Source organism: Nerophis lumbriciformis, linkage group LG10 (assembly GCF_033978685.3).
Source record: "Nerophis lumbriciformis linkage group LG10, RoL_Nlum_v2.1, whole genome shotgun sequence".
NCBI classification, from domain to species: domain Eukaryota; kingdom Metazoa; phylum Chordata; class Actinopteri; order Syngnathiformes; family Syngnathidae; genus Nerophis; species Nerophis lumbriciformis.
In genome coordinates, this window is record NC_084557.2 from 36254622 (window position 1) to 36277125 (window position 22504).

General features: G+C 42.1%; 1 protein-coding gene across 5 annotated transcripts in view; it reads right to left on the reverse strand.

Annotated features, from left to right (window-relative positions):
- fibina (fin bud initiation factor a) overlaps window positions 1–22504 on the reverse strand; it is a 100297-nt gene that overhangs the window by 52760 nt on the left and 25033 nt on the right. For 2 of the 5 annotated variants that reach the window (XR_012050645.1, XR_012050644.1), the window contains one exon: window positions 22008–22391. The exons of the other annotated variants lie outside the window; for them this stretch is intronic. The gene's annotated coding sequence lies outside the window, so the exon portion shown is untranslated. Of the gene's footprint in view, window positions 1–22007; window positions 22392–22504 lie in introns of those variants that run through there. 5 annotated transcript variants of the gene reach the window in all.

Genomic DNA, 22504 nt, shown 5'->3' on the forward strand with positions numbered 1-22504 from the left:
GCAGGGTTGAAAGAGTCCATCAGGAAATGGATGAAAAGTCCGAGTTGGACAGGAAACAAGGGCTAAACAGACAAATATTTGACAGAGTAGAGCTGATGATCTTGTAGATACTTTGCACAGCGTTTGAACTTGTCAGAGCAGGAAACTCAAGTGAGAGTGTTTCATGTCAGCATGTCAGTAGGCCGACTCACTGAGACACGTGTGTTCAATTACATCATGGAGGTCAGCCATGTGTTTTTTTTGTTTTGTTCCCTTTTCAAGTTACAAATGTGAGAAGAAACCGGTTGTAAAATCTGAAGATGCAAAACAATCAACTGCTAGCTGTTTTTTTTCACTGCTTGACTTTGTTTTTTTGGGCCTGGAAACATCCACTGCTGACTGCTAGTGAGGATGCCAAAGACAGCATCAAAAACAGCAAAGTTGTGGGCTGAAATTCAGAAAAAATAAGCTTTAAAGAGCGAAGTTTAGTAGAGCAGAAAGGAACATTTCTTGTCTTAGTTTGAAATATAGTTAAGAAACAACATGAACTGTGAGAAATGTTGACTGACTACACTTTAAAACATTTTATTATGTGCATATGCGCATCATAAAAATCCCCTCAACTCCCCCCAAAATGGATTAACTCACTGGAATAAAAAAGACAATATAACATACATCCATAAACGTGGACGCATGTGAAAAAGTGCAATATATTTATCTGTACAGTAACCTATTTATTTATTTATATATGCACCTTATTGCTTTTTTACCCTGCACTACCATGAGCTAATGAAATGAAATTTTGATCTTATCTGTACTGTAAAGTTCAAATTTGAATGACAATAAAAAGGAAGTCTAAATCTAAGTCTAAGTCTAATATATACAGTTTGTTCCTTTCCCACTTTTGGATAGCTGAATAGATAGCTTTATATTCAATATTTATTGTAACAATCTGATGTGCCAGGACGCAGAGACGGCAGGTGAAGTGCAGGTAAAAAATGTATTTCATGACAAAAACAAAGACACGTAACAGGGAAGTGCACAAAGCTCAAACAGGCGTAGGAAGCGCAAAACACAAAGCAACACGTTGCGGGTGAAAGCAAAAATGATAAGAAGCATCCTGATTGGCAACCAGGGACAGGTAAGACAGCCAGCGCTCAGACTAGAGGTACAAAAGTAAAACGAAGTGAATATATACAAAATACAAAAAAAAAAAACTAATCATAACCGCCATGTGAGATCATGACATCTATTTAGCTGAACAATAGAGGATAAGGCATTAATTGGAAGTTATTTTTGTAATTTGAAAACCCATAATTTACCTTGATGATTTGGAATACATGAGAAACTACAAATTAAAAAATACGTATTTCTTTGACCACATGGGTATTATCAATGATCAAGTACATTATACAACACAGCAGAGCCAATGGCTGTAGCTGTGCTAAGCAGTGTCAGTGAAGTCATTGTAAACAACAGCACAGTAAGGCATACTTGCCAACATTCCCGATTTTCCCGGGAGACTCCCAAATTTCAGTGCCCCTCCCGAATTTCTCCCAATTTCCACCCGGACAACAATATTGGGGGCATGCCTTAAAGGCACTGACTTTAGCGTGCTCTACAACCTGTCGTCACGTCCGCTTTCCCTCCATACAAACGGCTCAGTCACATAATATATGCGGCTTCAACACACACACACAAGTGAATGCAAGGCATACTTGATCAACAGCCATACAGGTCACACTGAGAACAAATACCCAGAACCCCTTGCAGCACTAACTCTTCCGGGACGCTACAATATACACCCCCGCTACCACCAAAACTCGCCCCCCCAACCCCGCCCACCTCAACCCCACCCCCCACCCCCATCTCCCGAATTCGGAGGTCTCAAGGTTGGCAAGCATGCAGTAAGGGCCTGATCTACTAAAGATTTGCATTAAAACACGTGTAAACTTGATCTACCTGTTAGGGCTGTGTGGTGTGGATCCCAAAAACGCAGAGGCGAAAACCAGAAAGCAATTGATCTTCCTCTTTATTGCGAGGGAACACAATAAGGTTGATAACAAAAGGCGATTTTGGCTAAAACTAGAGCAACATGGAAAATAGAAAGTGAACCACAAAAGAAACTAGGACGCTGGTCAGGTCCGTGTACCTTCCGTTCATTCTATCTCGAAATTCTGAAACACAAATCAAAAAATAAAATTAAGGCGGTTTTTCGATTTTTATTGGATATGGCAGAATTTAAAACAAACAAAAAGGGGTTGATTTTCATTAAAATGTTGCCATAAAATTGGATTTTGTGCGGTTGTCCTTTTAGGGATTTTAATTTAAACACATAAATCTAAAAAAAAAGTTCATCCAAAAATGCAAAAATGCATGGTTATCTGTGTGATGACAAATTGAACCGGAAGCAGTATTTTAGTTTTCCATTGCTTTTAGCATGTTTTTAGCATAACGGTAACATCTTTGTTCAGCAGGAGTCCTATTGTCATTAAAAAAAAAAAAGTCATAAAATAGTTGTCCAACTTTTGTTTCAGAAATGAAAATAGAAAAAATGGTCCGAAATGTGTTTTTTGATTTGCATTTCAAATAGAATGACCGGACCGGAAACATAATTTTTCCAGATAAACACAAAAATTCAATACATGTTCATCCAAAATGCAAAACTGCGCGGTTATCTGTGTGATGACAAATTGACCCGGAAAAATGCTTTTTCTTTGTTTTTAGCATGTTTTTAGCATAACGGTAACATCTTTGTTCAGCAGGAGTCCTATTGTCGTTTTAAAAAAGTGTCATTAAATAGTTGTCCAACTTTGTTTTCAGAAATGAAAATAGAAAAAATGGCACAAAATTTTGTTTTTTGATTTGCATTTATGAATTGGAAATAGAATGAATGGAAAGTACACAGACCCGTGTACCTTCCGTTCATTCCGGGCCATTTTTTCTAATTTCATTTCTGAAACAAAAGTGGACAATTATTTTAATGACACTTTTTTAAAACGACAATAGGACTCCTGCTGAACAAAGATTTTACCGTAATGCTAAAAACATGCTGAACGCACAGGAAAAGGTAAAATACTGCTTCCGGTTCAATTTGTCATCACACAGATTACCACGCATTTTTGCATTTTGGATGAACATATATTTGATTTTTGTGTTTATCTGGAAAAATAAAAATCCATAAAAGGAAAACAGCACAAAATCAAATTTTATGGCAATATTTGAATGAAAATCAACCCTTTTTTTGTTTGTTTAAAAATCTGTCATATATAAAAAAAAATAATCAAAAAACGGCCCTAACTTTGTTTTTTGATTTGCGTTTAACAAATACACGGTACACGGTACACGGACCAAAACGGATGTTTTTTTTGTAGTCTGACAACGGAAGTTTTATTTTCAAAGTAAAAGCGGGGATACCACGGTACCTGTGTGTCTGGCTAAATGTCTTTGGAGCCCTACACAGAACATATTTTAGACATGGCACAACGAGGTCTGACGTCTGCATATACAGACATCTACATGCACATATATCACGAAGGTGGAGGCAAAAAGGGATTCGATCGTGCATCATAGCACAGATTTTCTTACTTGCTGTCCTGTCTCTAAAATCACCACTTCCAGCTCTGGTGTTAGAATATGAAAGCACATCAATTTTGGTCTGCTTTTCAGTTTCAGTTTCTGTTGATATGTGTGTATTTATTTCTGCAGAAGTCTTGGAACTTGGCTAAAGTATTTTCTTTGCACGTTAGCCAGCGTAACAGGCACACGGTACTGTAGTAATTATCTCAGCTTTTCAAACATAATCAGGATTCCTACAAGGACGCTCCATTCATAACAACATAAGACTGTCATGGACATAATTGAATATAGGGATTTAATCACATAGGATGGTCTTCTGCTCTTCTTGGACTTTTATAAATCGCTTGACTCACTGGTGTCACCGCCTGCTGCCACCTTGTGGTTTGTATGCTCAGTTTTCCCTTGGTGCAGCAGACCTGGCTCTTACTTTTTGTCTTCCTCAGAGTTCCTGTGTCTTCCTGTGGGCGGAGCTGCAAGACGTGCACAGCTGTGTCTAATCTCACCAGCACTACTTAAGCAGCACCTGGCCAGCTTGATGGTACTCGGCTATTCCACTTCTTGACTCTGATCGTATGAAGACTCCTATGCTCCTTGTATTTTTGCTACGTTCCATCTTGGCTATTTCCAGTGCCATCCAGCTTGGTATGTACGTTGATAGTTTGCACGTCTTGCAACTTCGACCCAAAGTTTAGTTAGTTTGTATATTAGCTTTTGTTCTTTTTGTCATGGTGCTCTTTTTGTGTTCTCTTTTTTCGCACCGTCGCTTTTTGTTGTATTCTATTTTTGGATCATTGTTATGATCGCTCCTTTTGTTAAGTAAAGAACTATTTACTCACAAATCCATCTGCATCCTTGGGTTCCTCTGTTCCACATCTAATCGGATTGTGACAGAATAGCCGAGTCTATTATGGAACCCGCAGATGAGAATCAGATTCAGCTGGCCCTCAGGGCTCATGGCCAGCGAATAAGTGATCACGAACAAGCTTTGTTAAACCTGACCACACTTGTGCAGGAGATGCATACACGCCTGTTTGTCCCTCACCCGCTCCCAGACTCTGAGGCTGCTCAACCTGCAGCTTCTTCTTACCCCATGCCCTCAACATCGGGTTTTCCTATCCGGGAGCCCAGCATACCACATCCGCCCAGGTATGAGGGGGACTTTGGACAATGCAGATTTTTTTTATATCAATGCTCTTTAGTTTTTGCACAGCAGCCTCACACATACACAACAAACTCCGCCCGTGTGGCATATGTACTAAGTTTACTGGCTGGAAGAGCAGCTAGCTGGGCTATGGAGGTGTGTGAGAGTAAACCCGGACTTCGTTCCAGCTTACCCCTATTTTCCGCTGAATTGCGCAGCGTCTTTGATCACCCCGTGAGGGAACGGGAGGCAGGCAGCCGCCTCCTCGCTACACGCCAGGGGTCCTCCTCTGTCGCGGACCACTCAATCTCCTTCCGAATCCTGGGGGCGGAGAGTGGCTGGGGGGAGAGAGCTTTGCGGGGAATATTCCTGGCTAGCCTTAGCTCCCAGATCCAAGACGAGCTGGCTGCCCGCGACGAGACCCAGACCCTGGAGGAGCTCATCTCACTCGCCATCCGATTGGACAACCGCCTACGAGAGCGACACGCCCAGAAGGGTGTGGATCCTCCGTCCACCAGATGGCAGTCATCTACCTGGTCTACACGATCAACATCCAAGCCTCAGGTTTCGTCACTTCCGCCTTCTGACTGCAGTGCTCCGGAGGAGGGGCTAGAGGGGGCCATACCTATGCAGCTGGGTGGCAGTCGCCTGTCGTCTGCAGAGAGGAGTCGTCGGCTGAGATTGCGGCTGTGCCTGTACTGCGGAGCTGCGGACCATGTCGTTGTTCGCTGTCCTGCGCGGCCTACTAGGGGCCGTTCCGCGTCCACCCGAGACCTTCCGCAGGGAAGATTACCAACTTCGCTGCCTGCTCCTGTGGTGACGTCTGCTTCCTCACTCGTGGGAAGACTTCAAGTCGAAGGTACTCTGTCATGGGTGGGGGGTTCTTGTCCTATTAAGGCACTTATTGACTCAGGGGCTGATGAAAACATTATTGACAGTGGTCTTGTGGAATCTCTAAGGATTCCTACTGTGGGGATTGATCGTATTAAGAATGTTAGCTCACTTGACGGGCGTCACCTGGCTAATATTACTCATCAGACACATGCCACATCCCTCCTTATTTCTGGTAATCACCGTGAGTAGGTTAAATTGTTTATAATGCCTTCTCGTTCGGCGCCCTTAGTTCTTGGACTTCCATGGTTGCGACGTCACAGTCCAAGCATTGATTGGACCACTTGTAAAATTACCAATTGGAGTATTTTTTGTCATAGCCACTGTTTGCGCTCCGCTTCGTCTCCGGCTAACCTTGTCACTCTTCCTACTCTTCAGCCCCCTGATCTCGCGCTGATTCCTGAGGAATATCATTCCTTTAGTGAGGTTTTTTGTAAAGATCGGGCTACGACGCTACCCCCCCACCGCCCGTATGACTGTGCCATTGACCTTCTTCCAGGGTCGCCACTACCTTCTTCGCGGCTGTATAATATTTCGCGTCCCGAACAGCAGGCTATGGAGGAATACATTTCCTCTTCTCTCACCGCCGGACACATTCGTCCCTCTTCCGCTCCTGTGGCGGCGGGGTTTTTCTTTGTCAAAAAGAAGGATGGTGGGTTACGACCCTGTATTGACTACCGAGCTCTGAACAAAATTACAATTAAAAATAAATACCCTCTTCCACTACTGGATTCTTCGTTTGCTCCTTTGCATGGGGCAGTAGTATTTACTAAATTGGATCTACGCAATGCGTATCACCTCGTGCGAATTCGTGAAGGTGATGAATGGAAGACTGCTTTTAACACCCCTCTTGGCCACTTTGAGTATTGCGTCATGCCGTTCGGCCTCACTAATGCTCCCGGGGTGTTCCAGTGTTTAATCAATGATGTGCTCCGTGATATAATAGGCCGTTTCGTGGTAGTCTACTTGGATGATATACTTATTTTTTCACGCTCCATTGATTTACATCATCAGCATGTCCGTTTGGTTTTGCAGAGACTTTTGGAGAACCGATTATTTGTCAAATCCCAAAAGTGCACCTTTCATTCTCCCACAGTGTCGTTTTTGGGGTTGATTGTGGAGAGGGGGCAGGTTAAGCCAGACCCAGCTAAGATCCAAGCGGTTGTAGACTGGCCTACGCCGTCCTCCAGGAAGCTGCTGCAAAGGTTTCTGGGGTTTGCTAATTTTTACCGACGTTTTATTAGAGATTTCAGCAAAGTAGCCCAACCTTTAAATAAATTAACGTCCTCCAAGGTTCTTTTCGTGTGGTCTTCGGAGGCTGACCAGGCTTTTCGACGCCTTAAATGCCTCTTTACCTCAGCTCCTGTGTTAGTTCACGCTAATCCTGATCTCCCATTTTTTGTTGAGGTGGACGCATCTGACACTGGGGTAGGGGCTGTTTTGTCCCAGCACTCCAGTTTTGATCAGAAGCTGCACCCCTGCGCCTTCTTCTCCAAACGCCTTTCGCCTGCAGAGAGGAACTATGACATCGGGAACCGAGAGCTTCTTGCAGTGGTCCTCGCCCTTCAAGAATGGAGGCACTGGCTTGAGGGTGCCAAACACCCCTTTATCATTTATACCGATCATCGTAACCTAGCCTACCTCCGCTCTGCCCAACGCCTCAATCCCCGCCAGGCTCGGTGGTCCCTGTTCCTTACAAGGTTTGACTTTTGTATGACTTTTCGCCCGGGCTCACTCAATGGTAAACCTGATGCCTTGTCGAGAATGTTCTCTCCTCCTACAGAAGACACTCCCCCAGAGACTATCCTTCCTCAGTCCCGGATTCTGGGCGCAGTACAGTGGGAGGTGGAGAGACGGGTGTCGGAGGCTATCAAGGACTCCCCATCCCCTGCTGGATGTCCTCCTGGTCGCCTTTTTGTACCGAGAACCCTCCGTCCAGAGGTCTTGTCGTGGGCTCACACTTCCAAGATTGCTTGCCACCCAGGTGCCAGACGCACTGAGTTCCTGCTTACTCAGCGGTTCTGGTGGCCTACCGTTCACACTGATACTAAGAAGTTTGTGGCTGCATGCCCCGTCTGCGCCAGAAGCAAAGCTTCCCATCAAGCTCCCGCGGGGTTGCTGCAGCCCCTTCCCATCCCCTCTCGCCCATGGTCGCACATTGCTCTGGACTTTGTCACAGGTCTACCCATTTCCAGGGGGTTTTCTGTCATCCTCACCATAGTTGACAGATTTTCTAAATTCACACATTTTATCCCTCTCCGTAGACTTCCCTCCTCCCTGGAGACCGCCAAGCTTCTAGTAAACCATGTGGTTCGACTTCATGGGATCCCCATCGATGTGGTGTCGGACAGAGGTCCTCAATTTTCATCCGCTACATGGAAAGCTTTCTGCAACTTGTTAGGAGCCACTGTCAGTTTGTCATCAGGGTACCACCCACAATCGAATGGACAATCGGAAAGAGCCAATCAGGACCTAGGGGCGGCCCTGAGATGCGTGTGTCACCAGCATCCATCATTGTGGTCTACCTATCTCCCATGGGTGGAGTATGCCCGTAACACCCTAATCTGTTCATCTACCGGCTTGTCCCCTTTCCATGTGGTGCATGGCTTCCAACCTCCTATCTTCTCCTCTCAAGAGATCGAGTCCACTGTTCCCTCCGTGACTGCCTTCCTGCGCCGTGTGCACCATGTGTGGCGTGATACACGCGCTGCCTTGTCGCGGACAGCCAAACGGAACCAGACCATGGCTAATCGCCATCGCAGACCATCTCCCGACTACAAACCTGGCCACAGGGTTTGGCTATCATCAAAAGACATTACATTACCAGGAGAGTCGAAGAAACTGGCACCTAAATTCATCGGACCATATGAGGTGGAGCGGATGATAACTCCCGTCACAGCTCGACTCAAGGTACCCAAGTCCTTCAAATCATATCCTGTTTACCATGTTTCCCGCCTAAAGCCCGTCGAGTCGAGCGACCTTTGTCCTCCATCCGTGTCTCCCCCTGCTCCTCAGCAGGTGGAGGGTCATCCAGCCTTCACTGTCAACACCATTCTGGACGCTAGGAGACGAGGCAGGGGTGTGCAGTTTCTGATCGACTGGGAGGGTTACCCCCCAGAGGATCGTTCCTGGATTTCACGTTCCCTTATAATTGATAAATCCCTAATTTCTGATTTTTATCATAGATTTCCCGGTAAACCAGGAGGTCCGCCAGGTGGCGTCCGTTGATTAGGGGGGGGATACTGTCACCGCCTGCTGTCACCTTGTGGTTTGTATGCTCAGTTTTCCCTTGGTGCAGCAGACCTGGCTCTTACTTTTTGTCTTCCTCAGAGTTCCTGTGTCTTCCTCTGGGCGGAGCTGCAAGACGTGCACAGCTGTGTTTAATCTCACCAGCACTACTTAAGCAGCACCTGGCCAGCTGGATGGTACTCGGCTATTCCACTTCTTGACTCTGATCGTATGAAGACTCCTATGCTCCTTGTATTTTTGCTACGTTCCATCTTGGCTATTTCCAGTGCCATCCAGCTTGGTATGTACGTTGATAGTTTGCACGTCTTGCAACTTCGACCCAAAGTTTAGTTAGTTTGTATATTAGCTTTTGTTCTTTTTGTCACGGTGCTCTTTTTGTGTTCTCTTTTTTCGCACCGTCGCTTTTTGTTATATTCTATTTTTGGATCATTGTTATGATCGCTCCTTTTGTTAAGTAAAGAACTATTTACTCACAAATCCATCTGCATCCTTGGGTTCCTCTGTTCCACATCTAATCGGATTGTGACAACTGGAACATGACTTCCTTTTTTAGCGCTGGAACACACTGGATTTGGTATTAAGTTTCGGGAGATAATTAGAGGACTTTATGATAATATTTATAATTTTGTCTTACGAGCGTAACAGTTTGGAGCATGACAACATGAATGTGAAGGGAAATGGTGACAGCTGGTGGTATATGCAAAGACCTCATCTAAATAGGGTGCTTTGCACCAGTTTTATCAATTGTGCACACAGACTTAGTAGATCATCCGCAACACAATCACACACACACACAATCTTATAGTTTGCGTACACTATTTGGCTCTAATTGGAATCAGCCTTTGTAGTTCAGGGCCTAAGTGTAACACGCATGAGTAATACCAACAGCTGAGTACCGTATTTTCCAAACCATAGGGCACACCGGATTATAAGGCGCACTCCTGATGAGCGGGTCTAGTCGGGTCTTTTTTCATACAAAAGGTGCATCGGATTACAGAGCGCATTAAAAGGGTCATATTATAAAAAAAAAATTCTAAATGGAAAACACTTCCTTGTGGTCTACATAACATGTAATGGTGGTTCTTTGGTCAAAATGTTGCATAGATGATGTTTTACAGATCATCTTCAAGCCGCTTTCTGACAGTCGCTTCAGGATGCGCCGTTTTGTGGGCGGTCTTATTTACGTGGCTCCCGTTCGACAGCGTCTTTTCCCCGTCATTATTGTTGTAGCGGTGTAGCGTGCAAGGACGGGAGTGGAAGAAGTGTCAAAAGATGGAGCTAACTGTTTTAATGACATTCAGACTTGACTTCAATCAGTAACGGAGCAGCATCTCCTCATCCGTGGCTCATTAGTGCAATAACAACGCCGGAAATGTATCCCGTGAAAAACCGTCCGACCGGAACTCTCTAATAACTAAAGTTCCTTGGGTGAATAATTTAAACTCACTACACCGGTATGTTTTAGCGCTTTCATGGCAAGTTTACTGACAGATTTAAGTAAGAACTTTACACTACTTTTATATTAGAATTGGCAACAGCGGAGGATGAATGTCCCATAACAAAGAGATAGAGAAAAAGAAGAAGCTTACGGACTACAAAGGCGGACTTGTGCACTTTTAAGGATTTATGCAGATCCCAAATACAGATCAGCAGGTACCAGAAGGTAAGAGAAGTTGCTTTTGCATTATATTGCGAAACAAAACGCCAGATAAAATATCTTACCTTATACACACACCATAAAAATACTCGTATGTTGAAGCACAGTGCAATCCATCAAGAAGCGTGGCTTCATAGCTTACCAAAGTCATACTAAAACATTTTGATAGATTTTTGAGCGCCGTGTGCAATGTTCTATATCAGGGGTAGGGAACCTATGGCTCTCGAGCAGTGACGTGCGGTGAGGTTCATGGCTGGTGAGGCACTGACTTCATCACAGTCAGATTTACAAACATATGAACCCTAAAGAGTATCTTATTCACCATTTGATTGGCAGCAGTTAACGGGTTATGTTTAAAAGCTCATCCCAGCATTCTTCCCTGCTTGGCACTCAGCATCAAGGGTTGGAATTGGGGGTTAAATGACCAAAAATTATTCCCGGGCGCGGCGCCGCTGCTGCCCACTGCTCCCCTCACCTCCCAGGGGTTGAACAAGGGGATGGATCAAATGCAGAGGACAAATTTCACCACACCTAGTGTGTGTGTGACAATCATTGGTACTTTGACTTAACTTTAACTTTACACATACAAACTATAGCACACAAAAAAGCACATATAATTAAAAAAAAGGTTATTATGGTCTTACCTTTACTTATAAGTGCGGGAACAGTGGTGTTCGTGTTGGAGGAGTTGTGAATGAATAAAATATGAAATCCGTGCTGCAGTCTGCAGGTGTACCTAATGTTGTGTCCCTGCAGTCGTTCACGGCTCCTCCGGCGCGAGCATTGTTGTTTTTGAACTTTTTGGCTTCTTGTTAAGTGACTTTTTTTGGGTGGATTCGGTCTTGGAGGGTTCGGGTGTGGGCCTTGGTTGGTGTGGCGCTCCCGTCGGGGGGTGCATTCTGCGGCGGGGGTGCATTATCCACCAGGAGGCGGGATTACTGCGAGCCTCAGCCAGTGCGTCTTCGCAGCAGTTTTATGATTGCTCAGCACAAGAAATACTTTACACACATACAGTTGTTGACAAAATACACTGTACATTATATACCTCAGCTAACTAAACTATGGAAATGTATAATATAATTCACATAGCAACACGGTCTCACTGCACAGCAGGCCAGCAGTTAGCCGAGTCATTGCGCAATCCATGGTGAGGCACAACTGAGTGACGTGCCTCAACTGGCTGCTGATCACCGCACCGTCTCTTCTCAGTATTTGAACGGCAAATGTGAAAATTCAGCGATTTTGAATAAAAATAATCTAAAACTGGTGAAGTTAAATGGAAAATAACTTTATAGTATAATCACTGAATACATATAACAATTTAATAATTTTTTTTTCTTTTTACATTTTTTTTCTTTCCATGACCACCTCCAGTGACCGCACGTCACTGCTCTCGAGCCAGATGTGGCTCTTTTGATGACTGCATCTGGCTCTCAGATTAATCTTACCTGACATTGCTTAACACAATAAGTAATTAATAATTCCGCTGGTAATCACAATAACATTGGAAATATAAAACATTCTCATGCATTTTAATCCATCCATCTGTTTTCAACCGCACCTGTTCTAGAAGTCGCATTAATTTATTTATTGATGGTTAGCTTCAGAATAACAATGTTATTAAAAAGAATAAGAGACTTATTATACTCTAAAAATGTTGGTCTCACTTAAAAATGCACGCATTTAGTTGTATTCAGTGTTAAAAAATAGTATATGGCTCTCACGGAAATACGTTTTAAAATATTTGGCTGTCATGGCTCTCTTAGCCAAAAAGGTTCCCGACCCCTGTTCTATATTTTCAATGGAACATATACAATTTTACTTGAGTCATATTGCAGTCTACACGTATCTCTTATGTGAGACTTCCATCATATTGCAGTCCACATGTATCTCTTATGTGTGACTGCCATTATATTGCAGTCCATGTGTATCTCTTATGTGTGACTGCCATCTACCAGTCACACTTATTATTTCACCATGTTCCAAATAAAATAGCTTCGAGGTCGGTAAGCACAACCAAAATGATTCCGTACATCAGGCGCACTGTTGAGTTTTGAGAAAATGAAAGGATTTTAAGTGCACCTTGTAGTCCGAAAAATACGGTAACTATACCAATATTTTAAAGTACTGTGCATGCAGACGTAAAAAAAAAAGCTGCTGATGCCGACCACTCATGATACTCATGATGCAGTAACTGCCATTTTGTGGACTTAACAAAAACTACGACAGGAGGTTGTGTATATTTTTTTTAGAGAACCTGGTTGTTATTTGCTTCTTTTGACCACGTGCATTGCTGCTATTGGAGACTCTGTGGTTCACTAAATAGTGCTGAAACCACAAGAGAGTTGGCATTTTTTCAACTCTAATTTAACACCACTCGCTGGGGAAAGCATATTTTTGTCCATTAATGGTCATATTTTAATACAATGATATAAAAAAAGTGTGGTTGTATTGGTTGATTACATCAAATGTTGTTCGATATGAACTGATAAATGGACTTGATGGTTATCATCTTGCGTGAGTGTGGACAAATACCTAGAAGCTGGCGGCGAAGGGTTTCCTCACAGTGTTGAAGTGTGGGAGGTGAAGGGCTGAGAGGCTTCAGGCAGTGTGGGAGTCACACCGCTGACTCACAGTGATGACCTCATACTTGTTACATGTCAACAAAGATGGAATTATTTTGATAGAATATTTCTTTTCACCGCACAGTCTGCTAAACGTCCACTCGTGTCTGTGTTGTTTAGACATACCATTTGGTTGGGTTCACAGTCAATCGACTTTCATTACCGTCTTGCGGACAGGAAGCGTGGCTAAAAGGGATCGTTGTTTGAAGGGATTTGATGGATGTTTTGGTAATAGGAATGGAAAATTGTTTAAAAAATATATTTTGTATGAAAAGTTAATAGAATAAAATAAACAACTTTACTTTGGTTTTTCAAGATTGCTTATGATTTAGTTGAATGTTTATCTTGTATGACCTGACTGGGAATCAAACCATGGATGCTGGAACAAAAGACTGATGATATTTAAGCCAGGGTCCCCAAACTTTTTTACTCAGGGGCCAAATTGGGTTAAAAAAATTTGGGTTTATATGTATGTACCGTATATACTGTACACTGAACAAAAATATAAACGTAACAGTTTTGTTCTTGCTCCCATTTTTCATGAGATGAACTCGAAGATCTAAAACTTTTACTATGTACACAAAAGACCTATTCCAATGTCAAGTCACCACATGACCATTGCTGGGGAAATACTATACAGAAACACATTTACGCACTACTTTACATTGAAGCGCCTCAACTGTGTACAAAACGGGTTATCTTCTGGCGGATTTAAAAATAAATAAACCCGCATCAGCAATTAAAACATATCTTATGTGGTACTGTCAAAATTTAAATTACAAAAAACTAGAGATGTCCGATAACATTGGCCTGCCGATATTATCGGCCGAAAAATGCGTTAAAATGTAATATCGGAAATTATCGGTATCGTTTTTTAAATTATCGGTATCGGTATCGTTTCTTAATTTTTTTTATTTTTTTTTATTTATTTTTTATTAAATCAACATAAAAAACACAAGATACACTTACAATTAGTGCACCAACCGAAAAAATCTCCCTCCCCCATTTACACTCATTCACACTCATTCACACAAAAGGGTTGTTTCTTTCTGTTATTAATATTCTGGTTCCTACATTATATATCAATACAGATCAATACAGTCTGCAAGGGATACAGTCCGTAAGCACACATGATTGTGCGTGCTGCTGGTCCACTAATAGTACTAACCTTCAACAGTTAATTTTACTAATTTTCATTAATTACTAGTTTCTATGTAACTGTTTTTATATTGTTTTACTTTATTTTTTATTCAAGAAAATGTTTTTAATTTATTTATCTTATTTTATTTTATTAATTTTTTTTAAAAGTACCTTATCTTCACCATACCGGGTTGTCCAAATTAGGCATAATAATGTGTTAATTCCACGACTGCATATATCGGTTGATAGCGGTATCGGTTGATATCGGTATCGGTAATTAAAGAGTTGGACAATATCGGAATATCGGATAACGGCAAAAAGCCATTATCGGACATCCCTACAAAAAACATATTAAACGTGAAAAAATTAAGAAATAAAATATTTGAACTCACAATTTGGGGGTTGGCCGACATCGTCTCTCAAAAGATGTAGTTTCTCTTTAAATATCTTCTTGAAAATGGCCTTGCAAATATATATCTGCCACCTAATCAACGTTTTGTTCTCCTTCTTAGTGGGTTGAAAAAGTGAGTATCAGTGATTTCTCTGCTAGTTCGGTATGGCTACGGCGCAACACTTCCTGCCTCAGTAAATTGAAATTGCAACTTGTGATTGGTGACTCACTTTGGAATGACAATTGAGTATCCAATCACAGTCTCGTTAACATTATTCTACCTAGATAGGCTATTGACAATAACTTGTGATCTGATTGGCTATTGCAATTATTTATCAACTGTATGACAAGCGGTAGAAAACGGATGTATGTATGTATGTGCCCGTTCACTTATAGTGCACAGACGCCCGCATTGTTGATTCTAGGGACGGCGTGGCGAAGTTGGGAGAGTGGCCGTGCCAGCAATCTGAGGGTTACTGGTTCAATGCCCACCTTCTACCATCCTCGTCACGTCCGTTGTGTCCTTGAGCAAGACACTTCACCCTTGCTCCTGATGGGTCGTGGTTAGCGCCTTGCATGGCAGCTCCTGCCATCAGTGTGTGAATGCATGTGTGAATGGGTGAATGTGGAAATAGTGTCAAAGAGCTTTGAGTTCCTCAAAAAAAAGTAAGAAAAACGCTATACAAGTATAACCCATTTACCATTTACCATTCTGAAGGCCTCGGGCAGATTTCGTACAGCATGGCAACATAAGCTAGCTGAATTCTGATTGGATAAAAACTCTAAACTAAAAACAACAGCACTGGAAGGAGTATAATATGACATGAAGAGAATACAAATACTTTTAGATATTTAGGGAAAGTAAATTAAAAAATTACTTTTATCTTTAATTTCGATCATGATTTCTGGATATGTTCGGCCAGCAGAGAAGGCCTTACTGGCCCTGACCGCCCATCACTGATCTTTTCCAACCTCATGAAGGACAGAGCATCTATTATCTAAGTTGAGTGAGAGGGAGGGCTGGGATTCTTCCAGCGCATTAGGACGGCCCGCCTTGCAAGCAAGCTAAGAAAAGCCACAAGATTGGCAAAATAGATCGGCAATCAAAATGTTTGGAGGTACCACTCTGAAAAACGCCACTATGGGTGAGGGATTAATATGGACTGAGGTGACAGCTGAGAGTGAAAGTAACATCCGTCCATCCATTTTCTACCGCTTGTCCATTTCGGGGTCGTGGAGAGTGCTGCAGCCTATCTCAGATGTACACCCTGGACAAGTCAACACCTCATCGCAGGGCCAACACAGATAGACAGACAACATTCACATTCACACACTGGGGCCAATTTAGTGTTGCCAATCAACCTATGCCAAGGTGCATGTCTTTGGAGGTGGGAGGAAGCCGGAGTACCCAGAGGGAACCCACGCAGTCACGGGGAGAACATGCAAACTCCACACAGAAAGACCCCAAGCCTGGGGATCAATCTTAGGACCTTTGTATCATGAGGCAAATGCACCAAGCCCTGTCCACCGTGCTGCCCGTGACAGAAACACATATTTCCAAAACTGGGACAGGGCAGGGCAGGTCAAAACATATGGGTAAGATCGGTTATTCCTTGATGACAAGCTATTGCAAATTGGATCCAGTCCAGGGAAAATGCGAGTCAGTTTGCTTTTGGACCAGTGGACTACGGAGGAGTGGACTTGTTTCAAAACCTGGTCCCAGGTATCTTTCTCTATTTTTAGTGCCTAAGGCCATGTTGCATGCAAATCACCAGTCACTGTGAGGCATGTACTGATGTCTGTTTATAGTTTGGAGATATTGCCCTTGGAATATGGATTTAGCTTAAGTAAATAATCTGTCAGGCTTGCAGGTGGAATATTGGGAAAACCAGGGAAGTGCTTTCGTACAAAGTGCCTAATTTGCAATTATCGGTAGAACTGATTTCTATGAAGGCCAAATTTGTGGGCTAATTGATCGAAGGATGCAAATGTTTCATAATGTAAAGCTCACTAATGTATCGAATCCAAGAAGGCTCCCAGGCTACAAAGGCCATATCTATAACAAAGGGTGTAAATTAAGGGTTTAGTTCGTAGGCGACGAGAGAGGCACAGAGTGGAGTCAAAATGTCTTTTAAATTGAACCCAAATTTTAAGATAATTTTTAACAATTGCATTATCAGACTGAGCTAACAGTGACAAAGTCTGAGAAAAGCACATAAGAGACTTTAGGGTAGAAGAGTTGCAATTTGCAGCCTTGGTGGTGGTTTGTTGCTAACATAGCACCATTGTAGCATGCTACGGATGTTAACACCTCAATAGTAAATAAAACGTTTGGCAGAGACAACCCACCTAAGTCCCTGGCAAACTGCAAAGTGTTTTTCCGAATTCAAGGAGTATTTTTGTTCTAAATAAACTTTTAGATGGAGCAGTCAAGATCATGGAAAAAATGTTTTGGGATAAATATAGGTAAGCATTGAAAAAGGTACAAACATTTAGGGAGAAGATTCATTTTGATGCAATTAATTATTTCAGCGAGAGACAAGGGGAGAAAAGACCAACCCAAAACATCCTCATTCATCCTGCTCAATACTGGTAAAAGGTTTTTCGATATTAAGCTTATAACCTGATAACTTCCCAAACTTGTCCAGTAATGTCATCAGTGAAGGAATAGACTTACCAGGGTCAAACATTAACAATAAATAGGTCATTCGCATACAGTGACAGCTTATGCATCTGTCCTCCCCTCAAAATATCAGGCATTTGGCTGGACCTAATGGCCACTGCCAAGGGTCCAATGGCGATAGCGAATAATAGGGGAGACAGTGGGTAGCCCTGGCGAGTTCCACGAGAAAAAGGGAAATAATCTGAACAGTCATTGTTTGCTCGGACTCTAGCAAGAGGTGATGTATACAGAAGCTTGACCCATAATATAAATTTACGACTAAAGCCAAATTTTTGTAATGTTAAAAAATAGATAATTCCATTCCACTCGATCAAAGGCCTTGTTGGCATCCATTGAGATGATAACTTCTGGGATGCAAGATGTCGAAGTGGAATATAAAATATTTAGAAGGAGCCTGACATTGTCAAAAGGACTGTCTTTCCCTGATAAACCCAGTTTGGTCTGTAGAAATAATAGAGGACACAACAGTTTCCATTTGAGCTGCAAGAATCTTAGCTAAGAGTTGTACATCGGCACACAGTAAAGAGATAGGGCGATAGTTACAGCATAGCAGAAGATCTTTATCTTTTTTTAGCAAATAAGATATGGTAGCCTGGCACAGCGAGGGAGGAAGGTTATCTGTTTGGAGGGATTCATTGTACATGTTCAATAAAAGTGGGGACAGTTTGTCAACAAAGGTCTTATACAATTCAGCAGGACATCCGTCAGGGCCTGGACATTCTTTTGTAGGCAGAATAGGAAATTACCTGCCCACATAGATAAACCTTGGATGCCTCCGAAATTGTCGATGCGGAGACCTCTTCACTCACGTTGGTTGAGGTGAACAAGTCGATACTGTTATTAATAGACGTAATAAAATCTGACTCACAGAGCAAAAGGGGAATGAAGCACTAGGGAGAGCGGGACATTGACCTGCCTGGGAAAGAGATGTCGACAACAACTGTTGCATGATTAGAAATAACAATTGGACCATAGGAGCAAGAGCAGACAGAAGGTATTAGTCTATTGTCAATGAGAAATAAGTCTTTCCAAGAGAAGGTACCGTGTACAGGGGAGAAAAAGGAAAACTGCTTGGCATTAGGATTAAGTAAGCGCCAGGTGACTGAAATGCCATACTACTCCATAGAGGTCTGGATGACTCGGACTGATTTTGAAGGGTGGAGATTTCTAGTAGAAGAGCGGTCTAAGGACAGGTCAAGGCAGCAATTAAAATCACCTCCAAGCACAAGATGGGTAGGGTTTAGGGATGTCCGATAATGGCTTGATATCCGATATTCCGATATTGTCCAACGCTTAATTACCGATACCGATATCAACCGATATCGATATATGCGGTCGTGGAATTAACACATTGTTATGCCTAATTTGGACAACCAGGTATGGTGAAGATAAGGTCCTTTTTAAAAAAATTTATAAAATAAAATAAGATAAATAAATAAATAAAAAATTCTTGAATAAAAAATAAAGTAAAACAATATAAAAACAGTTACATAGAAACTAGTAATTAATGAAAATGAGTAAAATTAACTGTTAAAGGTTAGTACTATTAGTGGACCTACAGCACGCACAATCATATGTGCTTACGGACTGTATCCCTGCAGACTGTATTGATATATATTGATATATAATGTAGGAACCAGAATATTAATAACAGAAAGAAACAACCCTTTTGTGTGTATGAGTGTGAATGAGTGTAAATGGGGGAGGGAGGTTTTTTGGGTTGGTGTACAAAATGTAAGTGTATCTTGTGTTTTTTATGTTGATTTAATTAAAAAAAACAAAAAAAAACCGATACCGTTAATAAAAAAATCGATACCGATAATTTCCGATATTACATTTTAAAGCATTTATCGGCCGATAATATCGGCAGGCCGATAATATCGGTAGGCGGATATTATCGGACATCTCTAGTAGAGTTTAAGTTCAGACGGAAAAAAAAAACTTTTTGAAAAATTATTCGTTATCCCAGTTAGGACCATAATTATTAGCTAGAGTCAAATTGTTGCCACCAATGCTTCCCGTGACAATGACATATCTGCCGTTTGGATCCGATATAACTGTCGACATTGAAAATGGAACAGATTTATGTATGAGAATAGCCGCCCCTCTTGTCCTACTTGAGAAGGTGGAATGGTAAAGTTGGTCAACCCAGTCCCTTTGAAGCCGTGCTTGGTCAGAAGGCCTAAGATGGGTTTCTTGGAGACAGACAATTTTAATCTTCATTTTTTTGCAAATAAGTAATTCATGAATTGTTTGCTGGTCTAGCGAGTAAACGTCGCCGCTAAAGGCACCCCTCTCCCCCGATAATTAAGTTTGACATTGCTCGACAAGATGTGTATATGAATATTTAGTAGTGGCACACCAAAAGATAAGATAAGTCTCACGAACACGCACTAGAAAACACACACAAACAAAAAAGACAAAAAATCCTTCCCCACATCCCTTTTCCCCTTAGCTTAAACCGAGGCACAGCAGTAAGTTATACCTGAACAGCCAGGGTGTCAGTACAGCACCCAGCATATTCACTACTTCCTACATCCCTAACTCTGCTCTCGCATATGAAAAGCACTGTAAACAATATGCTAAAATAAATAAAATAACAAATAAAAATTGTGATAAATGTAGTACAAAATAATTCAATACAATTACAATTATACATGTACATATATATACACATATATACTACTCAGTGGCCTAGTGGTTAGAGTGTCCGCCCTGAGATCGGTAGGCTGTGAGTTCAAACCCTGGCCGAGTCATACCAAAGACTATAAAAATGGGACCCATTATCTCCCTGCTTGGCACTCAGCATCAAGGGTTGGAATTGGGGGTTAAATCACCAAAAATGATTACCGGGCGCAGCCACCGCTGCTGCCCACTGCTCCCCTCACCTCCCAGGGGTGATCGAGGGTGATGGGTCAAATGCAGAGAATAATTTCGCCACATCAAGTGTGTGTGTGTGACAATCATTGGTACTTTAACTTTAACTTAACATATTGGAAAGAGAATTAGAACCATATCTGAAATTAGCTGAAAGCAGGTATACGAAATAAATGCTGCGACAATCACGCAGCGCATATATCAAGTTTCAACAATGCCAAATTTGGCTGATAGTTGTAGTAACCAAAACGTAGGAAAAGTAGAACAGGAAAATAAATAAACCAAAACTGGTAAAAATTAAAATACCAACTTGTCAGAATACGTCCTCAGACTTCTTCTGTCCAGGTGAGATGCATGATTTATGATCTACAATAAACTTCCAGGGAGCAAGGAAACGACAAAACACCTTGCTAGTCAATCATGTCGAAATTGTACACAGGTTTGTGATCACGTCGGTGCTATAAATAGTTTGTCTGCGTTAGCGCTTATAATAACAATATCACTAATACTTGGTTAATATTCATATCAGGAGAGACGAGGCGAGAAAAGACCAACGCAAAAAATCCTCATTCATCCTGCTTAATAGTGGTAAAAAAGTTTTGGGATATTCAGCTTATAACCTGATAATTACCCAAACTTGTCCAGTAATGTCATCAGTGGAGGAATAGACCTGCCTGGGTCAGACATGACATTCAGTGACAGCTTATGCATCTGTCCTCCCCTCAAAATACCAGGTAGAACGTAGAAAGTAGAACAGGAAAATAAATCAAACAAAACAAGTAAAAATTAAAGTACTACGTCCGTAGTCTTAACTTAAGTCTAAAAAATAAAATGTATTGCAAAAAACACACTCACTGCAATTGTAATCCTAAGTGAAAAATCAAAGTGTACGATATGCCAACAAAAGTGCAGAATTTTAGAGCTAGATGAAATATCTGCTTACTGAATGTTCAGACTTTGGACAAATTTGTCAGCCTACGAGGTCGACAGGAGTCACCTCCTCTCCCCGCCAGGCATGGTGATGCGTAGTCGAGCAGGGTAAAGCAAAGCCGGTCTGTATCCTCGTTTGTAGAGTTCATTCATGGATGTTTTGAACTCGGTGCGTAGTTTGAGAACATTTGGGGTGTAGTCAGGCCCGGCCCTGACCAATCTGGCGCCCTAGGCAAGATTTTAGGTGGCGCCCCCCCCCCACATCGGCAGTGAAGTGTATATACTCACAAGAAACCGAATAGCTTTGTCTTTGACCTTTTTTTTTTACTTACAACTATACCTAATATATAAAGGGGTGGACAAGTGACTACTACCTGCAGGGCAAACATTAGCTAACCAGAAGGCAATAACAATGTAAACAAAAAACACCTGCTTAAAAGATCTAATACAAATGTCCCTGAGGAATGTAAGGTGGGAGTACAGTAATTACCTAACGTTACATTATTATTTTCCATAATAATTTAGCCCCCTCCACAATATTAACCCGACGTTAAAACAGAACTAGCTATTTATTGATTAGCAATTGCCGAATCATGTAATATTAGCTTAATGCTAAAAAGCCAGGTTACTATCACATTCTGTAACAGACAAATAATTTCATGTAGGCTAACGTTACCTACCTGCTACCTCTGTCTTTTCTCGTTTCTACTCCTCTTCTTTTCTCTTTTTTTCTTCCCTGCACCTGACAGTTTTGGCCGTTTTGACATCTTGTGTTGATTTTTTGATGTGGTGACGTCCAAAAAGACTCATGATACGGGAAGGGAGGGGGCGCACCGTGCGCGCGGGGGGGGGGCGTAATGTTGTAACAAATAATATTTCTATTAAATAGGCTTTACTTTGCATTTTAATTAACGTGGGATTATTTTTTGTATTTAGAAATAATAGTACCAACTTTTTTTTTTTTTTCTCCAACATTTGTGGCACTGGCGTGGCGCCCCCTGATGGACGGCGCCCTTAGCATTTGCCTATACGGCCTATGCCACGGGCCGGCCCTAGGTGTAGTCATCACAGAAGCGGATCTTGTGGTCGTTGTAAGTTCTCTCCTCTTGCGAGCCTCGCGTATAACCAGGTCCTTAACTTGATGGCGATGGAAACGAAGTATGACAGGCCGAGGGCGCTCACCTGTGGCCGGCTTGGGAGTGAGGCTACGGTGCGCCCTATCAATCTCAGGCGGCGAAGCCAGCGATTCCCTGCCAAAAACATCGACCATTAAATTGGCAAAAAACACAGACGGTTGAGTACCCTCGACTGTTTCTACTTTGTCCCTCCAGGTCGTTCACTTTTGCTTGAAGAAGCTCGCTTT